This window comes from Dermacentor variabilis, chromosome 3, assembly GCF_050947875.1.
Source record: "Dermacentor variabilis isolate Ectoservices chromosome 3, ASM5094787v1, whole genome shotgun sequence".
Classification (NCBI taxonomy): Eukaryota; Metazoa; Arthropoda; class Arachnida; order Ixodida; family Ixodidae; genus Dermacentor; species Dermacentor variabilis.
The window spans coordinates 172,157,228-172,180,417 of NC_134570.1; positions in this window are offsets into that span (position 1 = coordinate 172,157,228).

The following is a 23,190-nucleotide window of genomic DNA, read 5'->3' on the forward strand; positions in this document are numbered from 1 at the left end:
CGCCCACGCAGCAAGGAGGCAGGTGGCGTTTTCTGTTTTTCTAATACGGTAAGGAGATCAGCGTCACTGAGACACAATTTAATTTTCCTTTTCGTTCAGGGCTGCCCACAGGCAAAATACTGCGGGCCATAGAACCTACGACGATTTTCGTGAAGTTGTTATTGGGCAAGATATGAATGTCGGCCTTCAATTTTGGAAATGCAATGTTGCGGCTAAAATTGGTAATTAAAACTTTATAAATTTTTGTTACTTGTGACTTGAGCCGTATTTGCCACGATGCCGCATTTGTATTGGTTGCCAAGCCTTACAGTCTGACAGAAAATGTGCACATGCGCTTATCACAAGTTATCAGTGCAGCAAACTGTGTTATTTGGCGTAGAAAAAAACAGCGTGTATTAGCCTCGAGCTCCGCTGTGGTATAGCTCCACCACTGGAAAAGCTGGCGCCACCATCGGCGTGACGTGCTATTAGGGATCACGTGGACATAGTGGGCGCGTCAGCAGCTTCGGGAGCGCCGAAGCGAGCTGAAAAGGAAAGTTTAAGTTCCCTCGTACGCTGCGGTCCTCATTTATTGGCGGGATTTTCCCGCTTCGAGTGTCTCCTTTACAACGATTGAAAGCACTACGATAGGTAGTGGCTGCCTTTGAAGGTGCGCAACATGGTAGGCTACTGCTCGGTGCCGCAGTGCCGGACGTACGCAACGGAGCCCGGTGTCAGCCTTATTCATACGTAGCCGCAGGACAAGAAGCTGCGTGAAGCTTGGCTCGCGAAACAAAACCGGCAGTCATCGGCTACAACTCGGGTATGCAGCAAGCACAGACGCGAGGAAGATTTCTGCTTCGGCCCCCGGTCTGCAATGTTCGAAAAACGCGCACTGAGACGCTCGCCCGAGTCCGCTGCCCGACTAATGTCATGACGGTTTGGTCTATGAACTTGTCGATGCTATATATGTTCACTGGAGTGGATAGGGAGCGGTAAGAAGCACAAAAAAAAAAAGAACGCATGGCATATGGTCATGTTTGTGTTATGAATTAATGCACTGGATTACCAAAAAAGAAGCAGCGGGAAATCGCATGCTGAGAACACGGATAAACATATAGTGCGACGCAACTCGAGAAATTATTTTTGAACAGTTCTGATAGCGCCCACGCAACATTGGCTGCTTGTGTACTATCATATGCTCATATTCTACAGCCTAAAGCTCATGACACGGTGCGAAAACGCGCACGCGGCGAAAACGAAGTGGTGCGCGGACAAGCATGCAGACACGCAGTCGGTCGCTGCATTCTGGCTTCATTCTATTACGCTCCATTTAGATATACGAACACTATAAGACCATATTTCACATAGTTTGGTCTCGGCGTTTGCCTACCTTTCACGCAAGAAGCCGGTTCGGGAGACTAAATCGCGGCGACCACGCACAGTGGCGTTTAATGTACGTATTCGGTAAAGAGATAGCGTCTGTAAACGATTCTGTGCTTTCAGTTTGCCCAAGATCATTATTTAGACAGTAACAACTTCTCTCGTTTCGAAGGTACTTACATAAATTTCCGAGAGAGCTCCCGCGTGGTGTTTTCAGTGAGCGCTGACAGCAAAACCTATGAGGAGCGCGCCGCGTGATCCCTCATACTACGCCAGCGAGGCGCTTCCTATAGATGGCGACTCCGTAACTCCTCGCCGCCAATACCTGCTGCATTCGCGACCTCTGGGAAAGAAAGCGAAGGAGAGGGGGACCCGGGGGACGTGCGCGGTGTCCAAGGCGGCTGTACTGGTGCTGAAACCCGGAAATTGTCGATATCCTCGCTTTCCTCGACTACACCCGGGGGGGGGGGGGGTGACAGAAGACCTGTGGGCCCCGGGTGCCAGACGACCTAGCTACGCCACTGTGTGTAGGGCCGAGAACATAATTGCGATGCCATGCTGCTGCGCCTTCGGTTGCCGCAACAGACACAGCGAGGGCAAAAAGCTTTTTGCTTTGCCGTGCGGCGGGCGCAACACAAAAATAAGTGTGGATTCGCAGGATCGGGCGGGATGACTTCGAGGAAGTGGCAAAGAACGCAGTGCTTAGTGAAGTAAGGGCCATGGCTACTCATAACCTCTTATTTTGAGCCTAGTTCACGCCTCCCGCTTCGAAAAAGTGTGTTCATGCTCTGCGTGGTTTTTAGCGCGTTGTTTGATTTTTTTTTTCGAATTTGCTCTCTTTATTTCATGTAGTTTCGTCTTGCGGTGAAATGCACGCATCTGCAGCTGGCCTGTGACATAAAATCGACTTTATTCAGGGTGTGTTTTGAGCTCCACCAGAAGTTAGCACATTCTCAGCGCTTTTGCAAGGCTCAATATGACTTACGATGCAGTCTTTTAGCTTCGAATGTACGCCCCCATGTATTGATGTGGTTTGTGGTGATTAACGTTTTCAACGTTCTGAAGCGACTAAAGCTAGGATGCAGGTCGTAGTGGATGGCTCCGGATAACTTTATCTAGCTCGCCTAGGGATGTTTAACGTGCACTTTGATCGTAGTGTCGTACGTGGGCCGGTAAATTCCTCGTTGGCGTTTCATAATAATCGCGCGGGCGCGCTAGCGCTGCTTTAGAAGTTGGCGCCTCGGCGCGATTGTATTTCTTCAATAAATTTTATTTACTAGTTGTAACACCTTGTCATTATTTCGTATTATTGACGGTGCCTCCAGGGCACCAAAGCGGCAACGGGAACACCAAAGCTAGAACCAGGGCTGGATGGGGCTCGCCGAAGCCTGTGCATGCCAAGGGGGTATACGATCGCGGACAGCCAATTTTGTATGCGAACACTCTCTGCGACGCCTGCATTATTGTAATGTCACGTGCTCTTCAGAGGCCTCCGTTAGCTATAACATGTTCCCTCCTGGAGCAGTACTTGCAAAAAAAATTATATATCGTCACGCTTACCAAAGCACCCCAATGAAAAAAAAAACGGCCCTGTTGCCAGGCATTGCTGACCGCACACAGCCATTCGGGCTGTGTGCGGTCAGCAATCTCTCACGCGCCGGCCGAACAAAAGTATCCTGCAGGTACGTAAATGAACCTACGAAACCACGTACACATACTTTCACGCTGTCAACACCTGAAACTTTGGTAATTACGCGCGTGTTTGATTACACCGCGTGCTTGCGTCGTGTTTCAGCAACACGAACTCTCAACGTCGCGCGCTTTACACCTTAAATACGCCTTGAATAATGGTCCGTTTCTCTATTTCTTCCGCAATTCCAACACGAAATTCTAAACGCCAGTTACCGACTGACGAAGAAAGATCTCGATTGAAAAAACTGCTCCGCAGGGCTCGAACGAACTTTTCTGCGGATTTCCTCCCGTAGGGTGTCTGCTACAGCAGGCCCACCACCGGCGGCGCCACCGTCGAGGCCGCGCCGAGCGGAGGAGGAGGGATGCGAATGGCGCTACTTTGGGAGATTGAGGGGTTTTACGTGATCATGAGTAGACGCGCCCTCTCTTGGAGAAAGTGCCACGGAGGCAGTCGATGACTCATCAGGCGTCTGAGAGACGGCGCTCGCGTTCTGTAGGAGCTAGAGTTACTGTATGTGCTACCTTTGGTAGCACATACAGTAACATATACAGTAAGTATACATATACATAATATACAATATATACATACTATATAAGTGACATGTGCAGTAAGTATACATGGTAGCAAATACAGTAAATCTAGTAGGAGCGGGGACAGGCAAGTCGCAGCAGCCGGCGCCGACGTTTCGAGACCAGCGCCATCCTGTGCGTGGGGCAGGGACAATTTGATGGCCGTCACTCCTGGTTGTCGGGGGATTGCGCTGTCGACATCCGTGTGCTCCGAGCGTACGTCGGGTGATCCGCGAGCCTCGGAGCACGGTGGGGCGCTTGATGGCTGCTTGTGAGGGCCGGCCACGTCGTCCTCCTCACTCTCAGCTTCACGGGCGCGTTTCCGCGAGCTCGAGGAGTCCATTTCTTCCTCGACGTCTGAAGAGGGAAGGGAGGCGGCAGTCCTCTCAGCAAGGGTGGAGTCCTGCGTCAGGGAGATGGGGCCCGCGTTGGGTAACTCCACGACAGCTGCCGGTGCCCCAGTGCTGTCGAGTACAGCCATAGGCAGAGCAGGAGCCGCTGGTTGCGTAGTGGTGGCTTGCTTGCGCAGCCATTCGTCGACAATGTGCGCGGCGCGGTTCTGGAGCTCTTCTCTCGCACTGAGCTCTTAAAGAGTAGACGGCTCGAATGTCACGAGCGACGTGCTGGCATGTTGACGGTGACCCGCGCGCGGTGGGCGTCCTTCCGGCGGGCGGAAACTCATGCTCAAAAAAAAAAAAAAAAATACACCGCTCACACAACACAACCGCAGGGCACGATATCAGCACGTCACGAGAAACGCATCCCCACCGCGGAAGACAAACTGTCGCTCGACACGCGCAGCGCGCGCACAACACAACACAAGTGGCGCGCGCACAAAGCACCACACCCGTGCGTGGAGCAGGTGTCGTCTTGGTGTCTCGTGGACGCCGGGCAGGGGGAGTGATCCTACGGCAGGCACGATGCAGCGAGGTAGGCGTAGAAGGTCGCGCAGAGCATGCGTGGCAGCACGCGATGGCGGTGGCCACGCGGCTCATGCAGCACGCGCCGGAACGACGTGCAAGCGCGTCCGCACACGTGGAATCGGATGGGACTCCGTGTATCCACCAGTACCGTCTAGGAACTGCACCACTGCACTCTTTGAACTCGGCCGCCGCCGCGCGACCTCCTCGCCTCCTCCTCGTCCCTTGCTCGTTCCCCCGCGGCAACCTGTCTTTCCCCCGTTTTTCTGCACGACGATTGATCTCCCGGCCGTTGCCCTTGGAAACGCGCGGATCTTGAGTTTCGCTTGCGTTTTTCCTTTTCGTTCGCGCCATTTTCCTCCTGAGCACGGCTGGCTCGGCGCAGCGAACGTTGTACGCTGTGTTTCCTGCTCTATGTGCTAGCGCTATGCTGGACTGTTGCGCATATAACTGCAGCAAGAAGCCTGAAGATGGTTATGCCGTTTTTATATCACAAGGAAAGCGTGACGGCTTGCGCAGGAAGCAGTGGCTGCATGACAATGGCCGAAAGAACTTTGTTCCGACAAAGAACAGCATTGTTTGCGAGCTGAGGCGTCTTTCTTACGATTCCTAGCAAAGCATCTCGTAATGCTGCTTTTTTTTTCGTTCTTCCGGCCTGCTCACCAGCGTTTTTGTCACGCTTGTGCCATTTGTGCCATTTGCCTTGTGTCACGCTTGCGGCACCATTTGAGTATGCTTAATATTATGGGGCGGCTCCATCACGTCGCTAACTGTTATTCAGTCGGAATTGCAGCATTATAAATTCTGCTTTATGCCCTGAAAAAATTAGTGGCAAGTATACCCGTGAAATTGCAAATGATGATCGTCAGCTAGACAACATTGAGTTTTTTCTTAAGTTTTAAGGCGAAAGCCTTTAGATCCCAATGTTTCACGGTCGCGTTGTAAACTGGAAGTATCACGTGACCCAAGGAAAGCCAGAGGTGACCCAAAGCATGTCTACCCCTGTATAAGAGCATGGGTTAATTAATCATTAGTGATTGATATAAGGTGGATTAGGGAGGATTAAGGTTGATTAGAGTGTATTAAAGAAGATTAAGGTGGATTAGAGTGCATTAAGAATTAAGATGCATGAATATTAAGGTGGGTGGAGGAGGATTAAGGCAGATTATTATGGATTAAAGTGAAGGGTTGATGAAAGGATATTAAGACCGAGTGGGCTGGATTAGGATGCATGAACTAAGATTAGGGAGGATTAAGGTGAATTAGGATTGATATAAGAGGATTATGACCGATTAGGATGGATTAGGGTAGATTAAGGTGGATTAGGGACAATGGGGCTGGATTAGGTTTGATAGAGGTGGATTAGGGCGTATTAAGGTAGATTGGGACTATTAAGCAGGATTAAGTTGGATTAAGGTCCATGAATAAGGATGAAGGTGGATGAAGGAGCATTAAGGTGGATTAGGGTTCATTGAGTATTAATGCCGATTAGTCTACCATAATCCTCCTAATGCACATTAATCCGCCGAATCCACATTTATCGACCTTAATCCTCTTTCATTCATTTTATTCCACCATATTCCACCAATTCCGTACAGGCCGCCATTGGAATATGAACCTGGCAACGTTTAACGCCAGAAAGTTATTGAGTGAGGCGAGTCTAGCAGTGCAATTGGAGGAATTAGAGGGCAGCAAATGAGATATAATAGGGCTCAGTGAAGTTAGGAGGCCAAAAGAAGCATATACTGTACTAAAAAGCGGGCACGTCCTGTGCAACCAGGGCTTAGCGGAGAAAAGAGAACCAGGAGTCGGATTCCTGATTAATAAGAATATAGCTGGTAACATACAGGAATTCTATAGAGGGTGGCAGGTCTTCTTGTGAAACGTAATAAGAGGTACAAAATGAAGGTCGTACAGTGGGGCTATTCTGCAAGAGTCCACCTAGTGGACTGTCCACTTCGGCCGCCGCTGATTGGCTGTAGGTCTACGAATGACGATGACGACCGGCGCTCCTAGCTTCCGGTTCCTTTCTGAAACGTCAGACTGACGTCAGTGGTGTTGCACTTACTCTTCACGTTTTGTGTGATAACTGAACATGCTTCGGCGCGTTCACGTGATTCAAACAGTCACCGCGCACCAACGTATCTTTCTGCGATTCCTTTGTTTGGAGTAGACCGCAGCACTACGATGGATGCGAGCCTGCTTTTTTTGCTTTTTGATAACGGAGGAGAGAGGCGACTTCGAGAACAACGGGACCCGTTCGCCATGTCCGACGAGTCTTTTCGGAGGCACTTTCGCCTTTCGAAAACGACGGCGATGTGGCTGTGCGAGCAGTTATCGGACGACCTGGCGCGCGAGAGAGAAGGGCTCACCGTTCATGATCAGGTGATTTGCGCCCTTCGGTTTTATGCTACCGGTGGTTTCCAAACTGCTGTCGGTAGCGAAGCCACCGTATCGCTGTCCCAACCGTCTGTCAGCCGCTGCGTTCGCGCGGTATCGGAAGCAATCGTCCGTGTCGGCACCGAACAGCGCTGGGTGTCGTTTCCGCGTACGAGATCGGAGATAGCGCTCGTCAAGCAAGGTTTCTTGCGGAGCGGCAACATCTCTGACGTCGTAGGATGCGTGGACGGCACCTACATCGCTATAGCCGGCCCGGACCTGCCCCCAGCCGAGAAGCAGACGTACTGGTGTCGGAAGGGATACTACGCGCTGAACACCATGGTGGTAAGCACGCTCTACCTAATATACTCATGATGTATACAAAATCCCAACTCGCGACAGCAACTTAATTTACTGATATACTGCAATTCACAGGTGTGCGACTCGAACATGCGAGTGCTGGCCATCGACCCTCGCTTCGCCGGCTCGTGTCACGACGCATACGTATGGCGTGGCTCAGCCCTTCGGAGCATTTTCGCCGACACCCAAATCGTCCACAGAGGAGAGTTTCTCCTTGGTGAGTACAGAAATGCATATAAACGCGCTTGTGAACCACAGCCAATGTCTATTATGAATTCGGCGCAATTCCTGCGCTACATTTATTCTGCAGGCGACAGTGCATACCCACTGGAGCCATGGCTCATCACGCCGGTTCCGGGACATCCCGCGCTATCGTCTCCGGAGGGCCGTTTTAATCAAGCTCACGCGTCGATGAGGTCTGTGGTGGAGCGCTGCATCGGCCTTATGAAGAGTCGGTTCCGCTGCTTGCAGCGTTATCGTGCGCTGCAGTACTGCCCTGCTGTAGCGGAAAAGATTGTCGCGGCTTGTGCAGCGCTGCATAACTTATGTCTCGACGCCAGCGAGCCGCTTCTTGACGACGACAGCAACATTGCCGGTGAGGATGACGACGACGACCAGGAAGACGTCTTGCCAAGTGATGACGGCGGTCCGACCCGTGGCGGCAGAATGCTGTACGCAAGGGGAAAGGCCACACGGGACAGGCAAATTGCACTGTATGGCATCAGCCGCAATGCACATTTGCTGCACATTCAGCGAGCTCGCCGTCGAGCGCAACGTCACGCACTGGACAGCTAGAAAGTTATGCACAATGAGCTTACTTCCGGCACGGCGCCACATGTGCGTCACTGTGCTCCGTGTGGTGGGACTACAGTTACTCCCAATTTTTCTCCTTCACTGTGTTTGGGTTGCAGCAAGCAGTTTACTGCCTCTGAGACGCAACACCTGTGTGTTGTGCAGTGTGGGTACACGTACTCGCAGTTTTGCTTGTGTGCTGTGTTTTGCCTGCAGCTAGCAGTTTACTGCCTCTGAGACGCAACACCTGTGTGGCTGTGTGTCGTGCAGTGTGGGTACACGTACTCGCAGTTTTGCTTGTGTGCTGTGTTTTGCCTGCAGCTCGCAGTTTACTGCCTCTGAGACGCAACACCTGTGTGGCTGTGTGTCGTGCAGTGTGGGTATGTGTAGCTGTGGTGTTCTCGCTTTCTGTTGGCAGTACATGAATGTAATGCACCGTGCATCTTGCATGAACAGTGAGAAAAGAAGAGCAGTAAGAATGGTTGCACATCATTACAACATTCCAGCATCATAGCGTAATGGCATTATAGCATGCAGTTGCGATGTTGCCATTACTTCATCCCCCTAATGCTGTTGCGATTTCTTTCTTGTCACTTCATCGTATTTGTGTCATTTTCAGTATCACTCTCACCGCCTTTCCATTGCATATCGTGCTGCTGCCTATGCCATTGTCGTCGTACCGTGAAATCAGCTGTCATTATTTCATGAGACAGAGAGAGAGAAAGGGAAGAAGGAAAGGCAGGGAATTTAACCAGACTTAGTCCACTTTGCTACCCTACATCAGTCATGCCGTTGCATTCATTGTGCCCGCATCTCTGAATCAGAATTGCACAATACCATCTCCATCATTGGCTTTGATCTCATGATGACATCATTGTCATCCTGTTTTTGTCAGCATACCAGGTTCATGAATTCCATCATCATGTCATCTCGCTGTGTGTGTTAGGCCATTGTCATCATATTTCCTGCACAGCTTCAACATTTCATGGTTGACGTGCAGTGGTCGTAATGCTGTCATCACCACACCATCGTGTGCATCATGTGGTTTCTTTGTTGTCAATAATGCTTCATCCAGAACTGTTGTTCAATGGTTGCGGTACTGTCGGCCTTGTGAAATTCCGTTAGTATCATAGCAGTGACGTGGTAGTGGGTCCAGTCTCGCATTTCCCTTGACAGAATCTTCTCAACTTGGTATCAACTCTGTTGCACCACTGTAGAGCAAGGAGGTCTATTGCAAGTGTTCGTATGAGCCATGTAGTGTGCAATTGCTAATTTTTGAGGAGCAACAGCTTTCTTCAAAAACATAGACGAAAGGTTTGCGTGAAGCAATTGTAATGCATGGAGACTGCAAGAACAGCTTACGTAGCATTGCTGCACATTAAGTACGCTTTATGATGTACAATATTAAATTGGCAGCATATTTGCAACACCTTTGCAAACTCGAACTATGCGGTTCATGTTAAAAAGTGCAACTTGCGCAATTGTTCCTCGTTTGAGTGGCTGACAAAATTTAAATTTTATTCCCTTCTTTTGTGTTGCACAACTTTGAAAATAAATTTACAACGGAAACTAAGCATTGTGTTCAAAGCAGTGTGGGGCTGATCATACGAAGTTTTTTGTTTTTAGGTGCGTTTCAAAATTCGCTGGTCACCTCATTTGGTTAAATGATATGTTACGATCTATGTTGCATTATCATGTGTATCTCAATGTGTCACCTGTATTGCTGTGACTGAGAAAGTCCGATTTTTGTTTCATGGCTGACAAAGACAAGCTTCTTATTACCGTGTATTTCCATGTGCGCCTACGAGGTCATGTTCACTCATGACCGAAACCAAAAATACATGCAGTTCATATGCCAAGCCATAGTTTCCACCTCCTTTATGTCCATGTGAATTATTTAAAATACAGCTTAGGTTTCGATAGCATAAGCTGTAAAGGAAAGCACTCAAACTTTTGTGGCAACAGTTTGTTGTTCTGTATGCACTGGAAGACATGCTATGTGGGCTGTGCTGTTACTGTGCTTGCTCAAATGGTGTCGTGCGACAATTCTTTTCATAGAATTTGACCTCTTTGAATGATTGGCCATATTCATCATGTTCCCTTTAGTTTGTTGTTGAATACTTCCATAGTGTTTCCTACGTGTGTTACATTGTGACACACATCGAGATTTATTTATGCTGGAAGTCGTTAACATGACGAGCTTTTTCCTCTGTCTGAGGCGGACACACATTTGTGTCCCATCATCGAGGAGCGGTTTACTTTTTCGACATGTTATGCTCGTATGTACTGCAAAGAAGTGTGCGTGCGTAACACTTTATTAGTATTTCCTTTCAGCATGAGCGTAGGAAGAAATGGTGACAGCAGTTAGCGGCTCGGACGTAAACTACTAATCCATGTAATTCATAGCTTTGGCATGCATTTGTGTAATCTACACGAAGTATACGTGATGTTGTGTTGGCAGTGAGGGTGCAAGAATTAGTTTAAAATCGGCTTTTTCCTATACTCCAATGGCACAACAAAGTTGTGCGGTGCCTATCCATACTTGAAAAGCACTGGAAGTGCATGGTACCTCACAACATTATTGCAAAGCTGGAACTCCTTTGTCAATTGCACCATCTTGACAGAAAGGCGAATTCCTGTTCCATACTGCGCCAAAAACAAAAATGTGGAGAGGATTGTGCCATGAACAGGGAGCGAATTCTATGTAAAAAAAAGGGGGGAACAGCTGTTCACATGCTGCACACCTAGCCAACGCGCCTCCCACATGAATTTTTGCGCTCACAACAACGGACTTTTCAGCGCTTCCTGCTAGTGGCCGGCGCATGTACGGACACTTGGGAGGTAGTAATTAGAATGTACTTCATTAAATGTTGAGTTCGTCAAATGGCATCGTCGACCCATCCTCACACGCTTTCACTCGCACATACTTTACAGCATACAGTACACGGCGACGTCGTTATCGCCCCTGGAATTAATCTGGAACATCACGGCTACAGCGATGGCAGAAATGCGCCTACAGTGTCCATATAATTGCTATTGCGGTAAAAACAGATTGGAATAGCTAGAAGTTTCACCAGCCCAGAGTTGGTCACGGCTCTCTGCGTCTGCAGTGACATATCGTGAACTAGAAGCTGTGTAACCGCGTTGATTGCGCCACATGATTTAATAACATTGCAGTTATCAGCTTTGGCACGGGAATGTGCAGTTAGGTCATAGTGCCGCCAATGCTCTTGCCTTTATGCAGAAAAACATGCACAATGCTGCCTCTTTAGATACTGTAATGTTGTTTTCGTGTTGGTCTTTAATGTACCTATGTGCTTTCGAAGTGCCCTGTAAATTCCATTATTCCACCAAAATTGACATTGGCCTGCCCCAAATTGCATCAAAATACAATTATGTCTGCTCCAGACTGCTCTAACACGCAATGTTACTTGCTCCAAGAATTGCTGAAAAATAATTTGGGGCAGTTTCACCTGTGACATTGCCACACTACATTACTAGTAAACCTTGAAACATATGCTGGTATTTTTATAAACTTTTAATACAAACACATTAGTTAAAAATAAACACTAAATTTGTGGCGTATAATTTGAAATAAATGAGGCCATGGCTGTGGCCAACTCAGAAATTGGCCTCAGTTGGCGTTCCAGGGTGTCCGCCTGCCGCTCCATGGCGTCGGCCAGCCTGCTGACCTGCTCGTTGAGCACCTGCAGCTCAGCAGTTTGCTGCAATAAAAATCTTTCATCAGCAATGCTTCTACACATGTTACTGTGAAAGGCAGAGTTTTGCTGAACATGCAGTCGTCTTCGACGGCAAAACACATGGCCATGCAATGCCACTAGCACCGACACATTCATCCAAACTTGGGCTCTTTCGTACACATCCGCCTAACAAACGTGCTGCCACGTTCTGACCTGCTGTCATTAAATCTTGCGAAAATGTAACGGACAGAACGAGGCTACTACTTTCACTCTACCAGCATGCAGCAGCACTGGATGCAATTGCACTGGGAACACAAGAGTATGGTTGGGTCAAAGCCAGGCATGCAAAACGTGTAGACAATCAAATGAACCATTAGTGGGGTTGTCACTTGAACCATGTATTGTAAGTGAACATGGCTAGCCTTCACCGGCACAAAACTGTGCTTTTTGCACAGGCGGCAATTCGCATGTGATTAATTTGTCTATTACGGCCCAGCCTGGACAGGCTAATGCAGCGTTTGCATAGCGTCTCGGCGACTGATCATCTGGCGTGGTGCAGGTGTGACTTGACAGGCATGCAAGTCTGGCCTGTGCCTCTGGGTCAGCAGAATGACAGCTGGTTTCACATACTGCAGAAATGGAATGCATGCCTAGTGGTAGGTTGGGCGCAACTTTGCTCTTGTATAGATTTCATCCAGTGCTGTTTCGCCATGGTGACGTTGCCGAATGCATCCGTATTTGGGTGAAGTGTTGCAATGGCAGCACATCACGTCAACTTGCTAGTGCGTGCTTAATGTGACTCCTACTTGCATGTGTGCACTCTCAATCTCGGTACTGCTTGCATCACTGCAACGACGTACCAACGTATTATTTTCTGAGGGGGAACTGTTGGGTAGGCACTGCAACATGTCTGATTGTTAAATACATAGACAAGTGAGCAATGCATTCTATGTAATGTCAACCTCACGACGCAGGACATATGCAAGCCTGTTCTGCGAAACAAAGCTTTCGTAGCTTCGTTTGGCTGCTCTGTACTATTCACCTTTTACCTGTAGGTTTTGGTGCAACTATTTCTGCTACTGCACTATAGCTCTCGATCCACAATTAAAATGGAATGCATGTTCCTGTGCTAGCCAAGTTCTCTGCGAAACCTGCAAGCATGTATTGCATTGATAGTCAGATGTCGTGTAATTTTCTCCCATTTCTACAGGTAACAGTGATGAGTCGTAATGGACGTGTTTATTAACAGTGTGCGGTTTGTAATTATTCACATATGTTACTAATTGTCCCGTCACTGCTTTGTAACTGACATGTTTATTTGTATTGATATTGTTGGTGCTATTCATTTGCCTTACTAGCAACGCGCTCGGGTGTCTCGTTTCATAAAAACTACAGCTGTACCTCGCATTGTCATGCGCTGGTCGTCCGTGTCTCTTGTTATGTAGCATTGCCGGTTTTTTTTCAGTTCTTGTCAACGCCATGTTTGTAAAACCTTCTGATGCAATCATATGTCGCTCCATGCTGATTTCTGTCATCATAATTGGCATAAATCTTTTACATGTGCTGTGTGCTGCTACGGACACATGTGACGTCACAAATTACATAATAAAAAGATGAAGTGCTACAAAGCAATCGACAATGGCTGCTTGACCTTATGGACTCTCACATGAGATTCAGATATTGCTAGATATGTGGTTACAGCACAGTTATAGCGGCCGTTATAGATGAATGAAAAGCATGCTTGGGTACAGATGTTCAGCGATATGCATAGCATCTTGATGCATTTGCGAGCAGAGCAAAATTTTTTGAGAACATTTGAAACGAGACACAGTCTCAGGGGCCACTGACAACAGAATGCTTGACCCGGGAAAAGTTCACAGAGTGCATATACAAGCAGAGCTGCATGGTCAGAGTGCAAGACCCAGGAAAACGCTGCAAGCAGGCAAACATCAATGAAATGTCACATGTACAATACATGTTAGGTCACCACCACAGAATGACAAATGTACAGTGTAAAACAATGCAATGTTACCTCACTTAAGAGTGTGCCTATCTTGTGACGATAGGTAAGCAACAAATGCACTCAATTTCAAAGCAACATTGTGATATGCAGGGTTGCTTATGCACACATTGGTATGCAACCAACAGCTAGTTAAAACAGTTTTGTATTGTTCCACTTGCACATCTGGCATTTTCTGTCAAATGTATGTATGTTTTCTAAATGAATGTGCCAGTAATAACGCTTCAACGTTTGGAAGCACAACCACTAGAAATACTGTTGTTGTCACAGGCATGATGTGGCCCCTGACACCAGGAGAAAGTAACTCGCATTTTGGTCGTTGCAAGTGCAACATTGCTATTCATAACGAAAGGTTCTCAGCCATGCCAAAGGGGGTCATGGGGGCGGGGGTGTGAAAATTATGAGGTGTCTCAAATTCACATAAACATCGCCCTGTTTCGATACGCTACACTTATCCATATGTCTGGCAAATGTCATGTAGCTGCATCACAGTGCTTTTCAACTGATTACAGAAGTGTGTATAAAACTCGTACTGGAGGCCGTGAGGTCCTGATAAGCTATCACCTGAACCCTTTCAGTGCCGTCGACGTACTGATGTGTTTCTGCGTTTCTTTGACATTGCTTTTGTGTGACAGTGATTTGAGTACCACAGAAAGGGAGCACTTGCCATTGTAGGTGGCATCATATTTTTTTCTTTCTGCACAAACAAAAAGAAACTGGCATTTTGTTTGCAATATCTGAGAAAGAAAAACCGCTGGGGGTGTTTCATGCCCGAAAGGAAAACAACAATGAAAGGGTTCATCACTTTGTATTGCAGAAATCAGTACATTTTATGCTAGCTATGCGTACATGAATAACAATGTATTGAACAGCACTACATGTGACAAGAGGTATTGCGGCTGCCTAAGCACTACAAGCTGCTTGATACAAGACTTCAATCCACTTTTCTGGGCATAAACTTGCATGTGATGCGCAACTTTGTTTTGCACATTAAGTTATGTTCATACCGTCTAGAAAAGCACAACACGTTCCAGAATCCCCTAGACAATAGTCAATACTTCTCATGTCAAATGTTACGTACATAATGAAGATTCATGCATTCGTAACATACATTCCTTGTGTCTCTGCATTTGAGTTACTAGTTTGCTTAACATGCTAAATTGTGGGAACTTTTTCCCTGTTTTCATTTCTATTCACCAACTACACATCTGCACTCGGCTGCGGCAAAAATTCATTCGCTCGGGTTCAATTACACGTACACACTATCAGCACTGCCATCTCACCTTGCGGGACTCCTCCAATAATTTTTCGGCTAGCTCATTGCGTGCTTCTGCGAGGGTGACCCTTCTCGCGGTGTCCCCCACAGCTTGCTGAAGCAAGCGGCCTCTTGATGTAGCTCTTGGAGGCCCTGCATAATTTCGGACGCACACTAGCTTCTAAGCTGCGCGACTAAACAAATGTAACTATGCTGTTTAAGGAAGAGCAGTGCAATTATGGCAGCATTAGCAAAACGTAATACAAGTATTCATCTGCACCAGGTTTCATGTTGTACTTGACTGTGCATACATTTCATACCTGAAACGGGAATACTTCATGGTCTCACATGAGGAGCATAAACCTTGGAATCGTTATAGAAGCGTGTTAAAATGGAAATTACAGTTCCTTTTACAGCCACACAACTAATGCAGCTCATCGTTTCTTTTATGTGGAGTGCAGTGTTTGCATTGTGCATTTAACCTTTCTTGTAATATATCGACTTCCCACAAAATCCTATTCCCCAGAAGTCGATAATAGCATGCACAGTTCAGGTACATAGGAAGTTTCTCGTTCTTTTTTAATCTTTCTTTTCCGTACCCATCGTATAGAGAAACAGCCATTCAAGAGTGCTCAGCCAGCAACCACATTACATGATGTCGTGCAAGTATTCATTTGGCTGGACTGTATGTATGTGTTGTGTGACATGGCATTTGCATAAATACATTTGTTGCATTTCAGTCTTGACAATTTCACTTCAGATTTGTGCAAGTTGTCCAAAATTAGTTTTCCATATGAAGCCCTGCCACTTAACAGAAGTCACATTGGCCCCCTAGAATACACTCCTAGCTTCATGCATAGGCGAGCTTTGTTAGCAAGCCACTAGGTAATCGCACATGCATGACTGAAAGTGTGCAATATTTTTTCAAACATTCAATGAATACAAGCATGCAGGTGTACATTCACAGTGTGCTGTAGTTGTTGCCTTCATTCAATTTTTGTTACCTTCTTGCGGGCATCTCCCATGCGTTAGGTTTGTCTGCCCACCAATAATACTACATACATTGGAAGCGGTTTTTCACAGTGGCCTTTGTTCCGCTCACAGTTAAAAACCTTTCTGGACAAATTTTTTATTCATATATTGCCTCATTACTAAATATCCAAACTATCTGAACCATACAACATCCATTTGCACTTATTATGTACAACATACGTAGCGTTAACATTCAATAACAGAGTATCCATAAAGTATGCGTTCAGTTTGTTCGACTCTTCACCACTCAAATTAAAGCTGAAAGCTAAACAATCTGCTGCACAGCTGAGAGTAGGTGAAACATGAGGTTGCCTTCAAGCACACGCATAGCATATAACATACTCACTAATGGCCAAGACTCTTACATGCATTACTCAGACGCCTCACCCGATTGTATTTTACATCCACTTGGGCTCCTCGCACCGCATGTTCACATATGAGCAGGCTTGTTTTGTTCAAATGTTATTGCCCTTTATGTAATATTCCTACTCTGCGGTCTGTAAGGAAATTACATGAAATGAAAAAAGCACGTGTGGCTCCAGGTGAAATTTCCAAACATAACAGCCTTGTCAATGCGAATGCTTCGATCTTTACCAAGCATCTAGCTGTCAACGAGTTTACAGTGGTGCGTTACTACATGTCCTGTTCCATAAAGTTGATCCCCCAAAAAGCAAAAAGAATGGGTTATCAAATCACTGCCATGGTGTTAAATTCTGATATTGCAGCATAACGACGTACCACATATGCATCGTTACAAGTAGGTGCACATCTTACTGCTTCAGGAAAGCAATAGCAAATATACGTGCAGAAAACGTATGGCATGCCTTGCTGACACACCTTTTCCTCAGTGCTGTTTCGGTGTCTGTGTGTATAGCGTTCATGAGCAGTTCCACTAGGTTACAGTGCTGTCCAAACAAGTGCTCCTTGTATGCCTCCAGTTCTCCTATTAACCAATACGCCACGTGGAAAAATAAACTTTACGTGCCTTTCACATTTAAACACTTGCTATGAAGCGTGTATAATTGGCCATATCGGTAAGTAATGTATGATAACACCGTGGGAGACGGGGACAAGCAACATTATACACATGTGAAAAGTGTGTCTTCCTTTCTCATTTTTGTAACGATTGCATCTTTTATTTCAGGGCATTGCATTCAATCTATCGTGTCCCGAATTTAAAAAAAAACATAGGTTTTGCGTAGTCTCTTCATCACAACACCGCTATGAAGGTTACTGCAATTTTTTGACATACCACTAACCAGTACACATATACTGTGCACACACAGTGCACATAGAACCTTTGCATAATTTAATTGTGTCATGAGGTATAGGTTCCTAGCTAGAAAAATAAATGTCAACATGTGCACGCAACAAGCAAATGCCACGTTAACTTATTTGGTGATCTACAGGGTTTTCGTTTACAAAGACGGCGCTGAATAAAACAACACACGAAGAAGGGTGACACGAGACAGCACGTCCCCCTTCTTCGTGTGTTGTTTTATTCGGCGCCGTCTTTGTAATCATGCTTAACGAACTAGCCCACCAACACATGCTCAGGGTTTTTGTGCTTACTTTCTTTTTGCCTTGCTGTGCCTCTGTGTGTACACTGGTACTGACCAAGCAGCAATAAAATCAGTTGGTTGTAGTACCTCTCTTGAGTATACCTTCTCTGTGTGGTTTCCTTTCTTCACTTGACATGTTTGTCTCATATGCATAAAGTACTGCAAGGTGCCTTTCATCTGCAGTGACCAGTGCAAGCAACTTCTATATCACTATTACAGCTATGTTGACATTCAATGCACACATTTTTGGCGTGAGGTCGCAATTACATACATACACCACACACTTTCATACACGTTCATACACGTTCATACACCACACACTTACGGCTGGCAGTACACCTTCTTCCCGTGACGCCGGTGCTCGCAGATGGTGGTTGCTGCTGACGTTCTGAGGCTGCAGAGACTGAGGTGTCGCCTGTCTGTGACACCTCAGTCACAGCTGAGGTGTTTGGTTGCTGGGAGTCGCTCTGCATTTAAGAAAAACAAATTGTTAAGCTTAAGAGATGCAGACACTGGTCACAATAGTTGCAAAAGGTGAAGCATATTGTGCAATGCAGTAGGCTTTGCTCTATTTAGGTACAGCTTGCCTCCAAGGCCTTCATTTGTAATGGAAACTTGTGCTCCAGCATTGTTTATTGCCTACTAGTTTTATTTACAAAATCTCATTATGCCCTGCCTTACTGCTTAGTTAAACAAGGCAACAGGACAGGTTAAGGTTTCTAACTGCCAATCCTGGCCTTTCTAAGGGAATACAAATATACAAGGGAGATTCTCACTTCGCAGTGGCTCCTCACGAAGGGCGCTGGCCGCGCCGGTACTGTGCTTGCAGGGCCGAGTAGGGCGAGCACTCGGCCCTTGGCGCCCCCAAGAAGTCCACCGCCGGTAGACCTGCAATGTGGTTTGCGTAAACACTCGAAACAGACGTTACCGTAACGCATGCACGCCTGGTTTACTTACTTCATCTCGGCGGAGAGGTTTCCTGCGTCCGCCCTGGCCCGACTTACAAATCTGTTCCACCAGCAACGCCACTGCACCACGGGCTTTGTGGGAGGGCCGGCATCGTTTAGTAAATTGGCGAGCTCCTCCCACATTTCCTTTTTTCTTTGAGCTGTGAATTTTGGGTCCAGATCTCCTGATGATTTAATTAAGCGGGGATTTCGTTCCATAAAGTTGATTATAATTTCCTGTTGCCGATGGTTTATGTGAGGGCCAATGTCCCGTGGTGCCATGGCGCTGTGATGGACAAACACTGTCGTCTGGAAGCTTCACTGCAGAGGGGTAGAAAATATTCAGGAAAACGTACAGACCGCCACTGGACTCTTTTATTCAGCATCATGAATAAACGCTTTGCAGTACACTCTTCTTGAACTTGTGGGCCTGCATAAAGATTATTATGCGCAGTCAACATCACTGCCGTCTGTTCAATGCCGCGACTTACCGTTGAATGTCATATTTCGTCGACGCAGCAGACGATACAGTTGTCGGTGTGCTACTAGAGGCGATTCGAGTTGCAAGTTCTCTCGAAGCATCGCAGTCGTGACGACCAGGCATACACCGTCTGGTGCGCGTCCATTGACAACGATTTCAGCAGTACTATGGGAGAACTCTCCGAGACAGCAACCATCAACACGACATACTGCCACCTCTACTTTACAGGGATTACCCACGCTCAGTGGCCGACGATCGTGCGTCAACTATTCACTGCAAGCGTAGACGCTGTCATTTTGCGCTTCAGTTCCAACACTAGTGTCAGCGAATGCACCAAGACAGCAACTACCAACAAGACATACTGTGCTGCCGTCAGTTTAATGGGATGCTCGGTAAGCGATGGTTTGTGGTCAGCTGTTTCATTCATTTCAAACAGCTGCCATCTTGACTTTCGGTTCGATACGTGGCCCTCTGGTGGCAAACTAGCAATTGCAGTTTACAATGCCAGAAAAAAGTGAAACGCCGCTATACCGTACAAAAATATGATGAAAATAAAATTTTCAGACACATTATGTTGTTACCAGTCACGCGGCCAAGCTCGTCTCGTATCTTCACTCGGCAAACCACAACCGAAACTAATAGCAAACGGCTAAACGGCATTTCATTCGATTTACGTTGTCACGGGTGAGTTCCAGGGCGCCCCAGGTACTACGCTCTTCGGGTACGCGGTCTTCCACTGCATTTTAGTGCAAGTTCGGATTCCCTTTTGATGACGTCAGCAATCGCCGAAGTTCAGAACAACAGAACGCGCATCTGATGACGTCAGGCCGAAGTGGACAGTCCACTAGGTGGACTCTTGCAGAATAGCCCCCCAGGTTTACGCCCCTACATCCAGTCATGATGACCAGGAAGTCGAAAGCTTCTATGAAGACGTGGAACCGGCGATGGGTAAAGTCAAAACGAAATGCACTATACTGATGGGCGACTTCAATGCGAAGGTAGGCAAGAAGCAGGCTGGATTCAAGGCAGTGGGGGAATATGGCATAGGCACTAGGAATAGCAGGGGAGAGTTATTAATAGAGTTTGCGGAACAGAATAACATGCGGATAATGAATACCTTCTTCCGCAAGCGCGATAGCCGAAAGTGGACGTGGAGGAGCCAGAACGGCGAGACTAGAAATGAAATAGAGTTCATACTCTGCACTAACCCTGGCATCATACAAGATGTGGACGTGCTCAGCAAGGTGCGCTGCAGTGACCATATGATGGTAAGAACTCGAATTAGCCTAGACCTGAGGAGGGAACGGAAGAAACTTCTACTTAAGAAGCCGATCAATGAGTTAGCGGTAAGAGGGAAAATAGAGGAATTCCAGATCAAGCTACAGAACAGGTATTCGGCTTTAACTCAGGAAGAGGACCTTAGTGTTGAAGCAACGAACGACAATCTTGTGGGCATCATTAAGGAGTGTGCATTAGAAGTCGGTGGTAACTCCGTTAGACAGGATACCAGTAAGCTATCGCAGGAGACGAAAGATCTGATCAAGAAACGCCAATGTATGAAAGCCTCTAACCCTACAGCTAGAATAGAACTGGTGGAACTTTCGAAGTTAATCAACAAGCGTAAGACAGCTGACATAAGGAAGTATAATATGGATAGAATTGAACATGCTCTCAGGAACGGAGGACGCCTAAAAGCAGTGAAGAAGAAATTAGGAATTGGTAAGAATCAGATGTATGCGTTAAGAGACAAAGCCGGCAATATCATTACCAATATGGATGAGATAGTTCAAGTGGCTGAGGAGTTCTATAGAGATTTATACAGTACCAGTGGCACCCACGACGATAATGGAAGAGAGAATAGCCTAGAGGAATTCGAAATCCCACAGGTAACGCGGGAAGAAGTAAAGAAAGCCTTGGGGAACTATGCAAAGGGGGAAGGCTGCTGGGGAGGATCAGGTAACAGCAGATTTGTTGAAGGATGGTGGGCACATTGTTCTAGAGAAACTGGCCAGCCACCCTGTATACGCAATGCCTCATGACCTCGAGCGTACCGGAATTTTGGAAGAACGCTAACATAATCCTAATCCATAAGAAAGGGGACGCCAAAGACTTGAAGAATTATAGACCAATCAGCTTACTGTCCGTTGCCTACAAAGTATTTACGAAGGTAATCGCAAACAGAATCAAAAACACCTTAGACTTCTGTCAATCAAAGGACCAGGCAGGATTCCGTAAAGGCTACTCAACAATAGACCATATTCACACTATCAATCAGGTGGTAGAGAAATGTGCGGAATATAAACGAATCCTTATATATAGCTTTCATTGATTACGAGAAAGCGTTTGATTCTGTCGAAACCTCAGCAGTCATGGAGGCATTACGGAATCAGGGTGTAGACGAGCCGTATGTAAATATACTGAAAGATATCTATAGCGGTTCCACAGCCACCATAGTCCTCTATAAAGAAAGCAACAAAATCCCAATAAAGAAAGGCGTCAGGTAGATAGATAGGATCTCTCCAATGCTATTCACAGCGTGTTTACAGGAGGTATTCAGAGACCTGGATTGGGAAGAATTGGGGATAAAAGTTAATGGAGAATACCTTACTAACTTGCGATTCGCTGATGATATTGCCTTGCTTAGTAACTCAGGGGGCCAATTGCAATGCATGCTCACTGACCCGGAGAGGCAAAGCAGAAGAGTGGGTGTAAAAATTAATTTGCAGAAAACTAAAGTAATGTTTAACCGTCTCGGAAGAGAACAGCAATTTACAATAGGTAGCGAGGCACTGGAAGTGGTAAGGGAATACAACTACTTAGGGCAGGTAGTGACGGCGGATCCGAATCATGAGCCGGAAAGAATCAGAAGAACAAGAATGGGCTGGGGTGCGTTTGGCAGGCATTCTCAGATCATGAACAGCAGGTTGCAATTTTCCCTCAAGAGAAAAGTGTATAATAGCTGTGTCTTACCGGTACTCACCTACGGGGCAGAAACCTGGAGGCTTACGAAAAGGGTTCTGCTTAAATTGAGGACGACGCAACGAGCTATGGAAAGAAGAATGATGGGTGTAACGTTAAGGGATAAGAAAAGGGCAGGTTGGGTGAGGGAACAAACGCGAGTTAATGACATCTTAGTTGAAATCAAGAAAAAGAAATGGGCATGATGATGATGTATGGCGTTTTGTGGCGCAAGGGCCAGTTATGGCCAAAGAGCGCCATGTCTGTGCTAGTGAGTTTGCAGTGTACTTATGATTACTATGGCGTTGGTGTGAGGTGGCTGTAAAGAGGCCTTAAAATATACGCTCTAAAGTGCGTAAAATCTGTATGATAAAATTATGACGATGACGTATGACTTGTACTATGAATATTTAGATGGATTTAAAAGAATGATACGATAGGTAAAATATAGCAGATTATAAGAAATGCTAGAGCACTACTGCTTCCATAGGGCCCTTGAAAACACAAGGGCCTGGAGGCATGTGCTATTCAGAACAATTATCGCAGCGGCATCCTCTGGAGCGAGGATGCTCTACGAATTTATTGGGCTTATAACGTGTAGAACTACATCATTTAAGAAGTCGAGGACTGCCTTGGTGTTAAAAAGCGGTTCCTTACCAAGAAACATTGCTGGGTGAAGAGGTATGCAATGACGATATGCAAGAGGAAAATGCTTCTTTCTTTCAGGTTCGGCTTCGCGACACTCCAAGAGGACGTGGAGGACGGTCAGCCTCTCACAACATCGACCACAGGTTGGCGGTTCGTTTCCAGTAAGAAGAAAATTGTGTGTACCAAATGTGTGCCCTATTCTGAGGCGGCAGAATAGGACATCTGTTCGCCGTGATTTTGATGGGAAGGGCCAAAAACCTAGCTGTGGCTTTATAACGTGTAGTTTATTGTTTATTTCTGCGTTCCACATGCGTTGCCAGTATTGTCGCAGTTTCTTACGCAAGAAAGGCTTGAGATCTGTGAACGGGACAGCAACTGCAGAAGAAGTGTTTAGTGATGCGAGTTATGTGGCCATTTTATCAGCCAGTACATTGCCCTCGATACCTCTATGGCCAGGTACCCAGCATATTATGATGTTCTGGTTAGATGAGTACGCTTTACACAATACCGA